The sequence below is a fragment of the Bos indicus genome, chromosome 1 (genome assembly GCF_029378745.1).
Source record: "Bos indicus isolate NIAB-ARS_2022 breed Sahiwal x Tharparkar chromosome 1, NIAB-ARS_B.indTharparkar_mat_pri_1.0, whole genome shotgun sequence".
NCBI lineage: Eukaryota > Metazoa > Chordata > Mammalia > Artiodactyla > Bovidae > Bos > Bos indicus.
Genome location: NC_091760.1, coordinates 136,460,017 through 136,475,781, shown reverse-complemented (window position 1 = coordinate 136,475,781; position 15,765 = coordinate 136,460,017). Strand labels below are relative to the sequence as shown.

The window sequence follows — 15,765 nt, the reverse complement described above, 5'->3', positions numbered from 1 at the left end:
GAAAAAGTTGGCTTAAAGCTCAACATTCAGAAAACGAAGATCATGGCATCCGGTCCCATCACTTCATGGGAAATAGATGGGGAAACAGTGGAAACAGTGTCAGACTTTATTTTTATGGGCTCCAAAATCACTACAGATGGTGACTGCAGTCATGAAATTAAAAGACGCTTACTCCTTGGAAGGAAAGTTCTGACCAAGCTAGATAGCATATTGAAAAGCAGAGACATTACTTTGCCAACAAAGGTCCGTCTAGTCAAGGCTATGGTTTTTCCTGTGGTCATGTATGGATGTGCGAGTTGGACTGTGAAGAAGGCTGAGCGCCGAAGAATTGATGCTTTTGAACTGTGGTGTTGGAGAAGACTCTTGAGAGTCCCTTGGACTGCAAGGAGATCCAACCAGTCCATTCTGAAGGAGATCAGCCCTGGGATTTCTTTGGAAGGAATGGTGCTAAAGCTGAGACTCCAGTACTTTGGCCACCTCATGCGAAGAATTGACTCATTGGAAAAGACTCTGATGCTGGGGGGAATTGGGGGCAAGAGGAGAAGAGGATGACAGAGGATGAGATGGCTGTATGGCATCACTGACTCAATGGACGTGAGTCTGGGTGAACTCCGGGAGTTGATGATGGACAGGGAGACCTGGCGTGCTGTGATTCATGGGGTCGCAAAGAGTTGGACACGACTGAGCGACTGAACTGAACTGAACTGAGTCTTTATTGCTGCATGTGGGCTTCCTTTGGCTGTGGTGAGCGGGGACTACTCTCCATTGCTGTGTGTGGGCTTCTCATTGCAGTGCCTTCTCTTGTTGCAGAGCACAGGCTCTAGAGAGTGGGCTCAATAGTTATGGTGCATGGGCTTAGTTGCTCTGCAGGACATGAAATCTTCCCAGACCACGTATTGAACTCATGTCCCCTGCGTTGGCAGGTAAATTCTGACTCACTGGATTACCAGGGAAGTACCTCAGTTAAATTTTTAAAGTGTTTCTTCGATGCCTCCTGTCTGCGTTGCTTTCTTCACATATGTCTTCCTATTCCCTCCCCCACTTCAACTGATCTGCCACTTCAAGGCTTAGAAGATGGGTGAGAAGGGAGGAGAATAGTGGACAAAAGCAGAGAAAAAATTACAGGGTTGTTGGGGGGCAGTGGTGAGGGGCACAGTGGAGGGATAAGGGGAATGTAAGGAGGGGAACTGGAGAGAAGGCATCCACAGAAAACAGATCGTCAAATAAGGGACAAAAGAACAGCTGCCCAACCTTAAACTCCATCCCTTCCCATTTCTCCCCTCTCCTGTCCACGCCCCTCGAAGCCAAAATGTCCACTGGGAGCACTGGGAAAAGGGCATCCATGCCTCACGTTCTCATGATCCACTGATTAAATATGTGTCCAGTGACTGAAGAGAGGCTTCTGAATTCTGGGCTCCAGCAGCTCCATCTGTAAGACCATAGAATCCCTAAGACTCCTTTACAGATTACTCATTCTAGGATTCCATGAAATCTTTGTTGTTCACACTCAAACCATCTGAGGTTGCATCAGCTTGTGGTCAGATTCTGGGAGTGAATTTTATAAGTTATCCTGTGCTAACTGTGCTATCTATCCAGGCAATAGATAGAATATTTACCTAAGGAAATTCAAGCTCTTCTGTTTTAAGTACATTTCATCAAACATAAGAGACAACATACTATTGTTTTATGTCCCAGTAAGAAAGAAAACATACTGCCAATTACACTATAACACAATGCTTTCTTACAATTTTTATTCTATGCTACTGAGGGAGTGCCTTTAGACTTATCTAGACACTTTCATCATGCATCCCTTCACTTACATCATGTGCTACATAATTGCCAACTCTTTTGCAAATATTTCAGCAACAAAACAACCCAGTTTCAACTGTTTTGTAAGGGTCATCTTTCCTTTAGTCCCATTTAGAACTTGACCGTTGCTCTGGTATATGGAATGGAGACCATTCTTAAATGATGAACACTTGTTTCACAAATATCAAATTTCTGCTCTGATGCTCTGCTTCTATGCCCTCTGCACACAACACAACCTTTGGAGGCTGAGCCACAATAAATCTTTTTGAAGAATTTAAGATAGCAATTAAAGATGCTCAGTACCAATGATGCATATGCCTCAAATAGAGATGCTGAGGTAACTAACTTCAGCTGACACTCACCACTTGGGCTGTGATCACTGTCTGACTGACAGGAAAGAAAGGTGTGTGCTTAAACAAAGTCCTACTTTCCTACCGTAGGAGGTAAAGAAAAAACAAAGTGCCTTGAAGCAGCATGTTGTAGCATCTTTCTTTTTTGCAACCATTTCCAAATGCTGAGCAGGGATATTCAGATACTTCGGCTGAATATCTGTGCCATGAAAGTCACCTGGATCAAAACAGGTCTAACCATGGAATTCTTGATATGACCCACAAAAAGTATATCTTCACACTTGCCCTCCCTCCCATGAGCTCAAAAAAAAAAAAAAAAAAAAAAAAAAACTTTGGTTTACTTAATGAATTATGCACTAGAGTGTGAAATGCTGGTTGTTTTAAAGGGAGAAAATCAGAATTAAACTAGTTTTTTTTTCCCCAAGCATGTGCTTAGCACATATGTCAAAGAAATGTGTAAATGAAAAAGCCGAATTAGAAATTTATATCTGTGTAAAAAATGATTATATGACATTTAAAGTAAGATCTGACAACTACAACTACAGTTAAGGAGGCTGCTTGGCTCCTTTAAGCCCCTTTCTGAGCTGGGCCTGCCAGGCTTTGTTTGGCGAGGTGGGGGTGCAGGGATCTTGGGAGGTATGGTTATGTGTTGGCATGGCAAAGAAAGCACACACCTTCTCTTGGTGATGGATTTTGTGTCTCTGCCCTGTCTGAGGTTCAGACTCTGGTGTCTCTAACCTTGATCCCCCATTCTCTCCACCTTATGCTGTTTCACAAAAGTGCTGCTAGGATCCACTATCAAAACCCTAATACTTCTATTCTGTACAACTCGTAGTAAACAAGTGTCCTGGCCACGCTCCCCTGAAGATGAGGCTGAGTGACATGATGTTCTGGGTACCAGCTCACCCTCTGTGCTCCTTTAGCATGGTAGGAGTCTATCAGATGCCTGACCAGGTTTGTTGGGTGCCTCCATGTCAGTCAGCCTCCAGATGTGTCCACAGCTCAGACCCTCACTCAGGCACACACCTGACTGGTGGCTGCCAGTCTCCCGCCACAGACGTGGAGGTCCAAAGTGACAAAACTGTTTCTGACATATGCCTTTCATGTTCTCAGAACGGATTTAAGGTGGTTTACAATGGGATGGGCACAAACACAAGCTTTGTAACATAAAAATTGAGACCAACACTTTACAGAAGACTAAAATGAGGTGAAAAGAGGGTGGAAACAAAGACAACAGGGAGAAGCAAGAGTCACCTGTGAAATCCTCAGCTGCTCGCCCTGCCTCCTGTGGTCTCATTGCTAAGCCACCTTAAAGGACACAAGCACACTGGCGTTTCTCCAGAATGTGGAGGAGCCATATCTGGCAGAAATCACGAGCCTGCCTGATGCTTGTGAAGGAAAGTTTGCAAAGGGGGCTGTATGATTAAAATGGAGAGTAGGCAGGACACAAGACTATTCTTTTTTTCTGACAGGGAACCAGAACATAGCAACTGGGTAGCAGTGAGGTTCTTGGCTCTTAAACTGCCTCCATGTATGTGAGAGGTGATTATTTCTTCCCACTGCACCACCTTTCTCCCAGTTGACATCTCACATCTAGTACTTCTCTGTCAATCTAGGAGCAGGGGGGCAGTAGAGTTGGGGTGACCTCACCTGCACACTCTGAATTAAAGTCTGTATTTATTGTCAGAGACGAGGAGACTGAACAGGGAAGAAGCAGATCAGCAGTCCTTGGCAAAGGAATCCTGGCTTTCGGTTCCCTGATGGATAGGATCCTTAGGATGCTTGAAGTTACTCAGGTTCTTGCTATGTCACTGCCCTGGTAGGCTTGGGTCTTGCATCTTCATTTTGAAAGAACTAAGACTAACAATGTATGTGGTTCCATTTAAGGAACTGTTACAAAAACAGGCTCTTCTAACTTTTGAGCCAAAATCAGCATCAGATTGCTTCCCTTAACTTTAATTTCACACAGGTGGGTGGTAAAGGCAGAATTATCAGTACCCTCATAACCCTTGAACAACATCTTTGTCTCCAACCTCTGGTATTTTAGAAAGAGGTTCTCCCCACCCCCACCCCAGCATGTCATTCTGCTGCTCAAAAATCTAGTTGGCTTCCTTCAGATTAAGGAGGAATTTCAAGATCAAGTCACATAGGTGGTAAGTGGAAGGACTATAACTTGAACTTAGGTTTTCTAACTCTGTTCAGAGTGATGACTTTCCACCACATGAGGATTCCTAAGCTTACTGAAGCTGCTATGTTCTATTTATGTTTAGTTACCATTTCTGTTAGGTCAATATGAATATCAAGTTGTAAATAAAATGCTCAAAATAGTCACCAGATCATCCATGATGAAATCTCCTTAAAGCATAAGGAGGAGGTAACACTAGCTTTTAAGATGACACCAACTCTGTATTCTAGGATACTTTGAGGGTGCATCTAATAAGTGGTTCTCAACCTTAGCTTCTCACTGGAACCAATGAGATTTTAAGCCACTCCCTGGGTGAATCTAATGTGAAGCCAAGACTGAGAATCAATGATGTAATAAAAGCTGCACACTAAGTCTCCCGCCCCCTGTCTCCATAGCCTATGTTGCTCAATGAAACCTGAGAGGAACTGAGGGGACAGAAACAATGAGGTCTTTGGAATCAGGTATATCCTCATTCACATCCAAGTGTCTTAGGAAAGTGTTTTTCGTTGTGTAATCTTGGGCAATTGATCACTCTAAGCCTCATTTCCTCCATATGTAAAATAGAGACTTAAGAAGGTTTGGTGAGGCTTCTTTGTAAAAACACCAAATGAAGGCTGACCCTGGTGCTGTGGGAGGGCCCGGAGGCCCTGAAGGCCCTGGAATAGGAGGCTGTGGTGGCATCCACAGAGACTTTGGCAGTGGTGTCCAGGGCCATTGGGCCAGGGTCAGGGCTGGGGGGCTGGGGTAAACGCCATGGCACTCTTGGAGGTAAGGCCGAGGACAAGGAGTGGCTCCTCAGTACCAAGCTGGGCCCTCTGGTCAAGGACATGGAGATCAAGTTCATGGAGGAGATCTACCTCTTCTCTTTGCCCATCAAGGAATCTGAGATCATTGTCTTTTTCCTGGGGACATCCCTCAAGGACGAGGTTTTGAAGACTATGTCTGTGTAAAAGCAGGTCCGTGCTGGCTAGCGGACCAGGTTCAAGGCATTTGCTGCCACTGGGGATCACAACAGACACGTCAGTTTGGGTGTCAAGTGCTCTAAGAAGGTAGCCACTGCTCTCCTGGTCATAGGGGCCATCATCCTGGCCAAGCTCTCCATTGTCCCAGGTGACAATGGGCTACTGGGGAAACAAGATCAGCAGGCCCCACACTGTCCCTTGCAAGGTGACTGGCTGCTGTGGCTCAGTGCTGGTGTACCTCATCCCTGCCCTCAGGGGCACTGGCATCGTCTTGGCCCCTGTGGCCAAGATGCTCCTGATGATGGCTGGCACTGATGACTGTTACACCTCTGCCAGGGGCTGCACCGCCACCCTGGGCAACTCCACTAAGGCCACTTTTGATGCCATTTCCAACTGATCTCTGGAAAGAGACGGTGTTCCCCAAGTCTCTGTATCAGGAATTCACTGACCATCTTGTAAGGACCCACACCAGTCTCCATGCAAGGACCCAGGCTCCAGTGGTAGCTACCACGTAATTTTATATGAGAAAAAAAAGTGAATGAAACTGGTTAAAAAAAAAAAGAAGGTTTGGTGAGATAATATATGAGAGGGCTTCTCACAGTGTCTGGTACAGTCACTGTGGCTGCTATTATCATAATATTAACTCAGAAGGTTTCTTTTTCCTTCCTAAAGTGTCATAATCTCTAACCATTGATCAGCCTTCCAGTGGGTTCAGAATAAAGCAGCAAGTGAGAACACGGGATGTCCAGAAAAAGCCCACATGCTGGATGTTCAGCAGCTTCTATGGCCTTGACTTTCTGTAACAGGCATGCAAAGGTGGGGTGAGGTCTCAGGGAAGGGCAAGTTGCTGGGGGAGGTTGGAGCCAGTGGGAGAATATCCCCTGGAGACTATGCTTTCTTACAAGCATGTTGAGTTTGAAATAGGCAGGACCCTCTGGGGGACTCAAAATCAGCCCCTCCCCACCATACACGAATGTGAAGTAATGCTGTAAACCAAGGCTGATGTGCAAGCTATTTGTCAGGGATTTGAGTAAAGTAGCACTGGAAGGAAACGTTGTCCTCCAGATGTTCAGCATTTGAGGCAAGAGAGGTCCTTCCTGGACCACGGTGATGCTGGTGGCTTTTCTTACTGCTGTCCCTTTCCACCTACACTCCCCACCTTGATAAAACCTACTGTCAGTATAGATGCTCTACGTCTCTTTTTATCTGATTTGGGAAATATCACAAAAAGAAAATCCTTTTCAATCTCATTTTTGGACTATTTGATATTTTCTTCCATTTTTTAAATTAAAAAAAATTTTTTTAATATTTGAAATTTATTTTTTATTTTTTTAAATATAAATTTATTTATTTTAATTGGAGGTTAATTACTTTACAATATTGTATTGGTTTAATTTCATCTTTTACATTTAACCATGTAGAAAATGTTGTGTGTCACTCAGCTCTCTCTTCAGGACTGAGGCTGTCTTCCCCCAGAAAGGAATGTTGGTTGCTCACAGCAGAATCCCTCCCCTGGAATTTCCCTGGCCAAAGGAAGGCACAAAAGGCTATATGATTCCATTTGTATATAATAACACACATTTCATTTTTTAAGCTGAAGTATAGTTGATTTACAATGTAACCACTGGTTTGTTTCCTATGTGAATCAGTTTGTTTTGCATATACATTAATTTGTATTATTTTTTAGATTTCACATGTAAGTGATAATCATATAGTATTTGTCTTTCTTACTTCAGTAAGCATAATATTCTCTAGGCCGACCCACTTTGCTGAAAATGGCAGAACTCCATTTTTTAATGATTGACTAATGTTTCATTACGTGTGTGTTTATGTATGTGTGTGTATATATCTCTGTCTCTCATATCTTTCTTATCCATTCATCTGTTGATGGACCTTTGGGTTGCTTCCATATCTTGTCGATTGTAAATAATGCTGCTATGAACATTGGTGTGCATGTATCTTTTCAAATTAATGTTTTTGTTTTCTTTGGATGTATACCCAGGAGTGGAATTGTTAGACCACATGCCAGTTTTATTTATAGTGTTTTGAAGACCTTCCATACACTTTTCCACTGTGGCTGTACCAATTTACATTTCCACCAACAGCATACAAAGATTCTCTTTTTTTCACATCCTCTCCTTGCTTGTAATCTGTAGACTTTTTGATAATAGCCATTCTCATAGGTGTGAGGTGCTATCTTGTTGTTTTGATTTACTTTTCTCAACAATTAGCAATGCTGAGCATCTTTTCATGGGTCTGTAGCCATCTGTCGGAGAAGGCAATGGCAACCCATTCCAGTACTCTTGCCTGGAAAATCCCATTGGTGGAGGAGCCTGGTAGGCTGCAGTCCATGGGGTCGCTAAGAGTTGGACACGACTGAGCGACTTCACTTTCACTTTTCACTTTCATGCATTGGAGAAGGAAATGGCAGCCCACTCCAGTGTTCTTGCCTGGAGAATCCCAGGGACGGGGGAGCCTGGTGGGCTGCTGTCTAGGGTCACACAGAGTCGGACACGACTGAAGTGACTTAGCAGCAGCAGCAGCAGCAGTAGCCATCTGTATATCTTATTCAAAAAATGTCTATTCTGTCCGTTTTTTGATTGGGTTTTTGTTCTTTTGATATTGAGTAATAATGACTGTTTACATATTTTGGATATTAATTCCTTGTTGGCCATATCATTTATTCCCATTCTGTAGGTTGTCTTTTTGTTTTTGCTGACAGTTTCCTTTGCTGTGCAAACATTCTTAAGTTTAATTAGGCTCCGTTTATTTTTGCTTTTATTTCTTTTGCCTTAAGACAGTCAAAAGTATTGCTATGATTTATGTCAATGAATATGCTGCCTATGTTCTCTCATAGGAAGGAGCTTAATGGTTTCAGGTGTCACCGTGAGGTCTTTAATCAATTTTGAGTTTATTTTTGTATATGGTATAAAGTAAGTTCTAATCTCATTGCTTTACATTTAACTGTCCAGTTTTCCCAGTACTACTTGTTGAAAAGACTGTCTTTTCTTCATTGCATATTCTTGCCTCCACTGTTGTAGATTAATTGACCATATGTGTGTGGGGTTATTTCTGGGCTCTCTATTCCATTCCATTGGTCTGTGTATTTGTGCCAGTACTATGCTATTTTGATTACTGTAGCCTTGCAGTATAGTCTGAGGTCTGGGTGGGTAATATCTCCAGTTTTTTCCTTCTTATTTAAGACTGCTTTGTCAGTTTGGGATCTTTTGCTGTTCCACATGGATTTTAGGATTATTTTCTAGTTCTGTGAAAAATGTCATGGGTATTTTGGTAGGGATTGCATTGAACCTCTAGATTGCCTTGGGTAGTATAGTCATTTTAACAATATTAATTCTTCAATCCAAGAGTATGGGATATCTTTCCATTTCCTTGTATCATCTTCAGTTTCCTTCAACAATGTTTTATAGTTTTCAGAGTATAGGTCTTTCACCTCCTTGGTTAAGTTTATTCCTCGGTATTTTATTCCTGTTGATGTGATTTTAAACAGGATTTTTTTTTTAATCCCCCACTGATAGTTGATTGAGAAATGTAATAGATTTTTCTAATCTTGTAGCTTGCTATCTTGATGAATTCATTTATTCTAATACTTTTTGTGTGGAGACTTTAGGGTTTTCTATATAGAGTACCATGTCATCTGCAAACAGTGACAGTTTTACTTCTTCCCTTCCAATTTGGATTCCTTTTTTTTCTGTTTCTCATATAATTGCTGTGGCTACGACTTCCAATATAACATTAAGTATAGGCAGCAAGAGTAGAGATCTTTATCTTGTTCTTGGATAAAAGTAAGTAAAAGTAAAAGCTGTCAGCTTTTCCCCATTGAGTATGATGCTGGCTATGGGTTTGTCATAAATGGTCTTTATTATGTTAAGATGTGTTCCCTCTATACCCACTTTGATGAGGGGTTTTTTTTTTTGTCATGAATGGATGTTGAATTTTGTGAAATGCTTCTTCTGTGACTATTGAGATGATCATGTAATTTTTAATCCTTCCTTTTATTAATGTAGTATATCACATTGATTTTCAAATGTTGAGACATCCTTGTGCCCTTGGAATAAATTCTACTTGGCTCATGGTATATGATACTTTTTATATATTGCTGGATTTAGTTTGCTAATATTTTTTTGAGAATTTTTGCATTTATATTCATCATAGATATTGGCCTACAATTGTATTTTCCTTGTAGTATCTGTCTGGTTTTGGTATCAGGGAAACGGTGGCTTCATAGAATGAATCTGAAAGTATCCTATCTTCTCCAATTTTTAAAAATAGTTTGAGCAAGATAGGTATTAGTTCTTCTTTACATGGTTCGTAAGATTCCCCTATGAAGTCACCTGATCCTGAACTTTTGTTTTCTGGAAACTTTTTAAAAAAATAACAAATTCAATTTCACTACTTGTGATTAGTCTGTTCAAATTATCTATTTCTTCTTGATTACATCTTGGCAGGCTGTATGTTTCTAAAAATCTGTCCATTTCTTCTACGTTGTCCAATTTGTTGGCATACAACTGTTCATAGTATTTTTCTCTTTTTTTTATTTTATTTTATTTTTAAACTTTACATAATTGTATTAGTTTTGCCAAATATCAAAATGAATCCGCCACAGGTATACATGTGTTCCCCATCCTGAACTCTCCTATGGTTTTTTTTTGTATCTCTGTAGCATAAATTATTATTTCTCCTCTTTCATTTCTTATTTTGCTTATTTTAGCCCTCTTTTCTCCTTGGTGAGCCTGGTTAAAATTTACCAGTTTCATTTTTTTTTTTTTTAACAAAACAAAACTGTTCTTGGTTTCCTTGATCTTTTCCTATATATTTTTATTTGTATTTTATTTATTTCCTCTCTGATCTTTATTTTCTTTCTTTGGCCAATTTTGAGCTTTGTTCATTTTCCTAATTCTTTTAGGTGGTAAATTAGGTTGTTTGAGACTTTTCTTGTTTCCTAAGGAAGGCCTGTATTGCTATAAACTTCTCTCTTGGGACTCTTTTGCTTCATCCCATTAATTTTGAAGTGTTGTGTTTCCATTTTTCACTTGCCTTAAATAGTTTTCTAATTCCCCCTTTGATTTCTTCATCAACCCACTGGTTTTTCAAGCAGTATATTGTTTAGTTATCACATTTCTCATTTTCCCATTTTTCTTTCTGTAGTTGATTTCTGGTTTCATACCATTGTAGTTGGGAAAAATGCTTGATATAATTTCTATTCTCTTAAATTTGTTGAGACTTGTTTTGTGGTCTAGCCTGTAATCTCTTCTGGAGGACATTCCATGTGTACTTGAAAAGAATGTGTATTCTGCTGTTTTTGGATAGAATATCCTATGATCTGGTCTATTCTGTCTTAGAGTCCTGGTCTATTATGTCATTTAAAGCCATTAGTGCCTTACTGATTTTATTAAAGTCTCTTACTATTATTATATCATTGCTCATTTCTCTCTTTATGAATGTTAGTATTTGCTTTATATATTTAGGTGCTTCTGTTTTGGGTGCATATGTGTTAGTGAGTGTAATATCCTCTTCCCTTTATCATTATATAGTGTCCCTCTTTGTGTTTGTTATAGCCTTTATTTTAAAGTCTACTTTGTCTGACATGAGTATTGCTACCCTCATTTTCTTGTCATTTCTATTTGGATGTGGTACTGTTTCCTGTCCTCTCATTTTCAATCTGTGTGTGTGTTTAGCCCTGAAGTAAGTCTCTTGTAGGGAGCATATTGAAAGGTCCTTTTTTAAAATCCAATCAGCGAACACTCACACTTTAAATGTGCAGTATACCTCTGTTAGTCACTACTCTAACCAAGATATAGAACCTCTCTATACCCTAAGAAACTTGATACTCCTTTTCAGCCAATATTCCCCTCTCAGAACAACAATTTGTTCTGATTTCTACCACTAGAGATTAGTTTTGTCTGTTTTGAACCTCATATAAATAAAATAATTATTTATTAATTTTTTGTATGTTGACTTTATAACTATTAGTTAGGTCAGTGGCTCAGTCATGTCTGACTCTTTGTGACCCCATGAACTGCAGTGGGCCAGGCCTCCCTGTCCATCACCAACTCCCAGAGCCCACCCAAACCCATGTCCATCGAGATGGTGATACCATCCAACCATCTCATCTTCTGTCGTCCCATTCTCCTCCTGCTCTCAATCTTTCCCAGCATCAGGGTCTTTTCAAATGAGTCAGCTCTTCGCACCAGGTGGCCGAAGTACTGGAGTTTCAGCTTCAGCACCAGTCCTTCCAATGAACACCCAGGACCGGTCTCTTTCAGGATGGACTGATTGGATCTCCTTGTAGTCCAAGGGACTCTCAAGAGTCTTCTCCAACACCACAGTTCAAAAGCATCAATTCTTCAGCGCTCAGCTTTCTTTATAGTCCAATTCTCACATCCATACATGACCACTGGGAAAACCATAGCCTTGACTAGACGGACCTTTGTTGACAAAGTAATGTCTCTGCTTTTTAATATGTTGTCTAGGTTGGTCATAACTTTCCTTCCAAGGAGTAAGCGTCCTTTAATTTCATGGCTGCAGTCACCATCTGCAGTGATTTTGGAGCCCAAAAAAATGAAGTCAGCCACTGTTTCCACTGTTTCCCCATCTATTTGCTATGAAGGGATGGGACCAGATGCCATGATCTTCGTTTTCTGAATTTGAGCTTTAAGCCAACTTTTTCAGTGTCCTCTTTCACTTTCATCAAGAGGCTCTTTAGTTCTTCTTCACTTTCTGCCATAAGGGTGGTGTCATCTGCATATCTGAGGTTACTGATATTTCTCCCGGCAATCTTGATTCCAGGAAGCAATCTTGTGCTTCCTCCAGCCCAGCATTTCTCATAATGTACTCTGCATATAAGTTAAATAAGCAGGGTGACAATATACATCCTCGATGTACTGCTTTTCCTATTTGGAACCAGTCTGTTGTTCCATTTCCAGTTCTAACTGTTGCTTCCTGACCTGCATACAGGTTTCTCAAGAGGCAGGTCAGGTGGTCTGGTATGCCCATCTCTTTCAGAATTTCCCACAGTTTATTGTGATCCACACAGTCAAAGGCTTTGGCATAGTCAACAAAGCAGAAATAGATGTTTTTCTGGAACTCTCTTGCTTTTTCAGTGATCAGCGGATGTTGGCAATTTGATCTGATAGAATGTGGTCCACTGGAGAAGGGAATGGCAAATGACGCCAGAGGATGAGATGGCTGGATGGCATCACTGACTCAATGGACGTGAGTCTGAGTGAACTCCGGGAGTTGGTGATGGACAGGGAGGCCTGGCGTGCTGCGATTCATGGGGTCGCAAAGAGTCGGACACGACTGAGTGACTGATCTGATCTGATCTGATCTGAATGAGACATAAGCTTTGGTTTCCATGCAGCCTGCTTCCTTGGTCAAGAGTATTTATATTACACATGTAGCATGTATATAAACTGATCCCCCAGTTGGAATTTGAACAGGTTAGAAAAAACTATGTGTTCAGGCTGTTAGTCTCCCTGACCATTTCCCCTCCAAACTCCACACTCTCTGTGAGAACACTTTAAATGGTGAGAAGCAGGGGGGATAGATAGATGTGACAATAGTTACTCCCCTCTGTAAGTGGGCTCCAAAATGCATCTGTGGACACATGATCTAACGCCAAGGCTCTGGGAAAGTTGCCTGCAAACCTCCCTTCAGCTAACTTTCCTTCCAGGACACACTCTCACATTGTCCCTGCTGTCTTACCTCCGTGGAACGTTTTTTTAAATCTCAGGCTAGATTTTTGTTTTGGGTTTTTGTTGTTGTTGTTGTTGTTGTTGTTGTTGTTTTCTCCCCATAATTTTTATTTATTTATTTTTGGCTGCACTGTCTCTTCGTTGCTATGTGCAGGCTTTTCTCTAGTTGTGGTGAGCCAGGACTACTCTTTGTTGCAGTATTCAGGCTTCTCATTGCAATAGCTTCTCTTGTTGCAGAGCACAGGCTCTAGAGCACAGGCTTAGTAGTCATGGCACACAGGCCTAGTTGCTCTGCGGCATGTGGAATCTTCCTGGACCAGGAATCGAACCCATGTCCGCTGCATTGGCTGATGGATTCTTATCCACTACACCATCAGAGAAGTCCCAGAGTAGTTTTGAACCTAACAGAAAAATTGCAGAGTAAAACAGAGAGATTCTATATAGCCTGCAGCCAGTTCCCATTGTAATCAGTGTCTTACAATACTGGTGTACATCTGTCACAATTAATGAGACAGTATTGATACATTATTATTAACTGAAGTCCAAACTTTTACTCACATCTCCTTCATTTCCCCCCAGTGTCCTTCTTCTGTTCCAGGAACCCAGCCAGGATTCCACATTACGTTTAGTTGTCGTGTCTCCTTAGACACCATTCGGCTGTGAGTTTCTCAGACTTTCCTTATTTTTGATGACCTTGGTGAGGAGTACTGGTCAGATATTTTGTAGCATGTCCCTCATTTGGGATTTTCAGATGTTTTTCTTATCATTAGACCTGGGATATAGGTTTGGGAAAGGAGAGCTACAGAGGTAAATTGCTGTCTTCATATCCAGGGTGCATATTATCACCATGACCTTGATCACTTGGCTGAGGTAGTGTCTGTCAGGTCCTCTACTGTAAAGCATAGAACATTTTTATGAGTCTTTTGCTTTTAGTTTAGGAGAGTACAAAGCAGTCTGGACTGATGCGGTTGTGTTCTTTCCCATGATGTCAGCGAGATGTTTCCTGAATATTAACGATCCTATTCTTTTATTAGAAACTGAGCTGACCTTTTCATTCCTCTAACTTTGACTCCTGTTGTTTGGAGAAGGCCTTTGAGAAAACATCTTTGATGTGTAGGTTTGTTCCCCTGTCACAGATTATTCTCTTCCCTTCCAGAATGACAGCCCCTTGAAGCAAATGGTCATGTATGTCTTCAATATGTAGGCACCATATATACATACATATACTCTTTGAACTCATGTCTTCAATGTGTGGTCACCTTATGCTAGCCTCCACCTCATTCCATCTGTGCCCTGGTCCACAAGGTACCTAGATGCCAGGAACTTCATGCCCCTGTTAGTATGCATTTGTTCCTTCCTTTCTTTGATGTTAAGTTAAAGTATTAGTCACTCAGTCGTGTTTGACTCTGTGACACTATGGACTGTAGCCTGCCAGGCTTCTCTGTCCATGGAATTCTCCAGGCAAGAATACTGGAGTGGGTAACCATTCCCTTCTCCGGAGGCGGGAGGGGGGGGGGGGAATTGTATAGATTAGAGAAATCATGATGCTGAAGAAGGAGCCCAGAAGTGAGCTATTTCCCTTTCCTTGCATCTGGGCAGGAGACAAAAGTAAGGGACCCACGACAAGATCAGCTTGTTGAGCCCCAGCACTTAAAACCCCTGATGTTTAAATCCAGGAGTTTTTTAATGAAAGAACTTTAATTTCACTTCTACAAAGATAATATTCAAGTTATTATTACTGCCTAACAAACTGCCTCAAAACTTCAACATTAATCATTCATTTGCTCATAAATCTAGTTAGGGGGCATCACTTGTCTCTACTGTACCTGGACTCAGCTGGGGTAGCCCACATAGGGTTGAGGATGACTCACTGCCCTGGCTGGCAGTAGTCAGTCGGCGCTGACTTCATCTAGAAGTTCAAGCTGGGACTGAAGGCCAGGGCCTCAGCCCCTTTCCAGATGGACTCCTTCATGGACTGCTCAGGCTTCCTCACAGCATGGTGGCTGACTTCTGAGAGGAATACCCAAGAGTAAGGACTCGGAGGAAGCAATACCATCTCTTATAACCTGGCCTCAGAAATCATGTAGCATCACTTCAGCCATAGTCACAAACCCACCCAGATTCCAGGGAATGGAACAGACTTCACCTTTCAGTAGGAGTGCTGAAGTCACATTCAGGAAGAGAAAGCTGGTTGGGGTGTGTTACAGTGGTTATTTTTGGAAAATAAAAGCTGGCTAGTGATTGATTTAGAAGAGTTTTCTTTTTTCCCAGTTTTATTTCAATATAATTGACATATAACATTGTATTACATCATAATGATTTAAAATGTGAATATATTGTGGAATGATTACTGCAATAAGTTTAGTTAACATCAATCACCCCACATAGTTACAAATTTTTATATGATCAGAACTTTTAAGATTTAGTTTCTTGAAAGAGAAAGTGTGTGAAAGTGCATAATTTTTTTTACATGATGAGAATATTTATGAAATGCACATATGTAACATTTATGAAAATGTACACATGTAAAGTGACCTATAATCCCCCTCAACAGAAAACTGGATTAAAGATTTACTGCACATGGGCCCCCTCCCCCATCAGAACAAGACCCAGTTTCCCCATCAGTCAGACTCTCCCATCAGGAAGCTTCCATAAGCCTCATCCTTATCTATCAGAGGGCAGACAGAATGAAAACTACAATCACAGAAAACTAACCAAACTGATCACATGGACCACAGCCTTGT

The 15,765-nt window shown here is 41.3% G+C and overlaps 1 protein-coding gene and 1 pseudogene across 3 annotated transcripts in view; both read left to right on the top strand.

The window, feature by feature from the left end:
- TMEM108 (transmembrane protein 108) overlaps positions 1 to 15,765 on the top strand; it is a 388,204-nt gene that overhangs the window by 345,429 nt on the left and 27,010 nt on the right. The window lies entirely within an intron of this gene.
- LOC109560274 (small ribosomal subunit protein uS5 pseudogene) lies at positions 4,500 to 6,757 on the top strand (annotated as a pseudogene).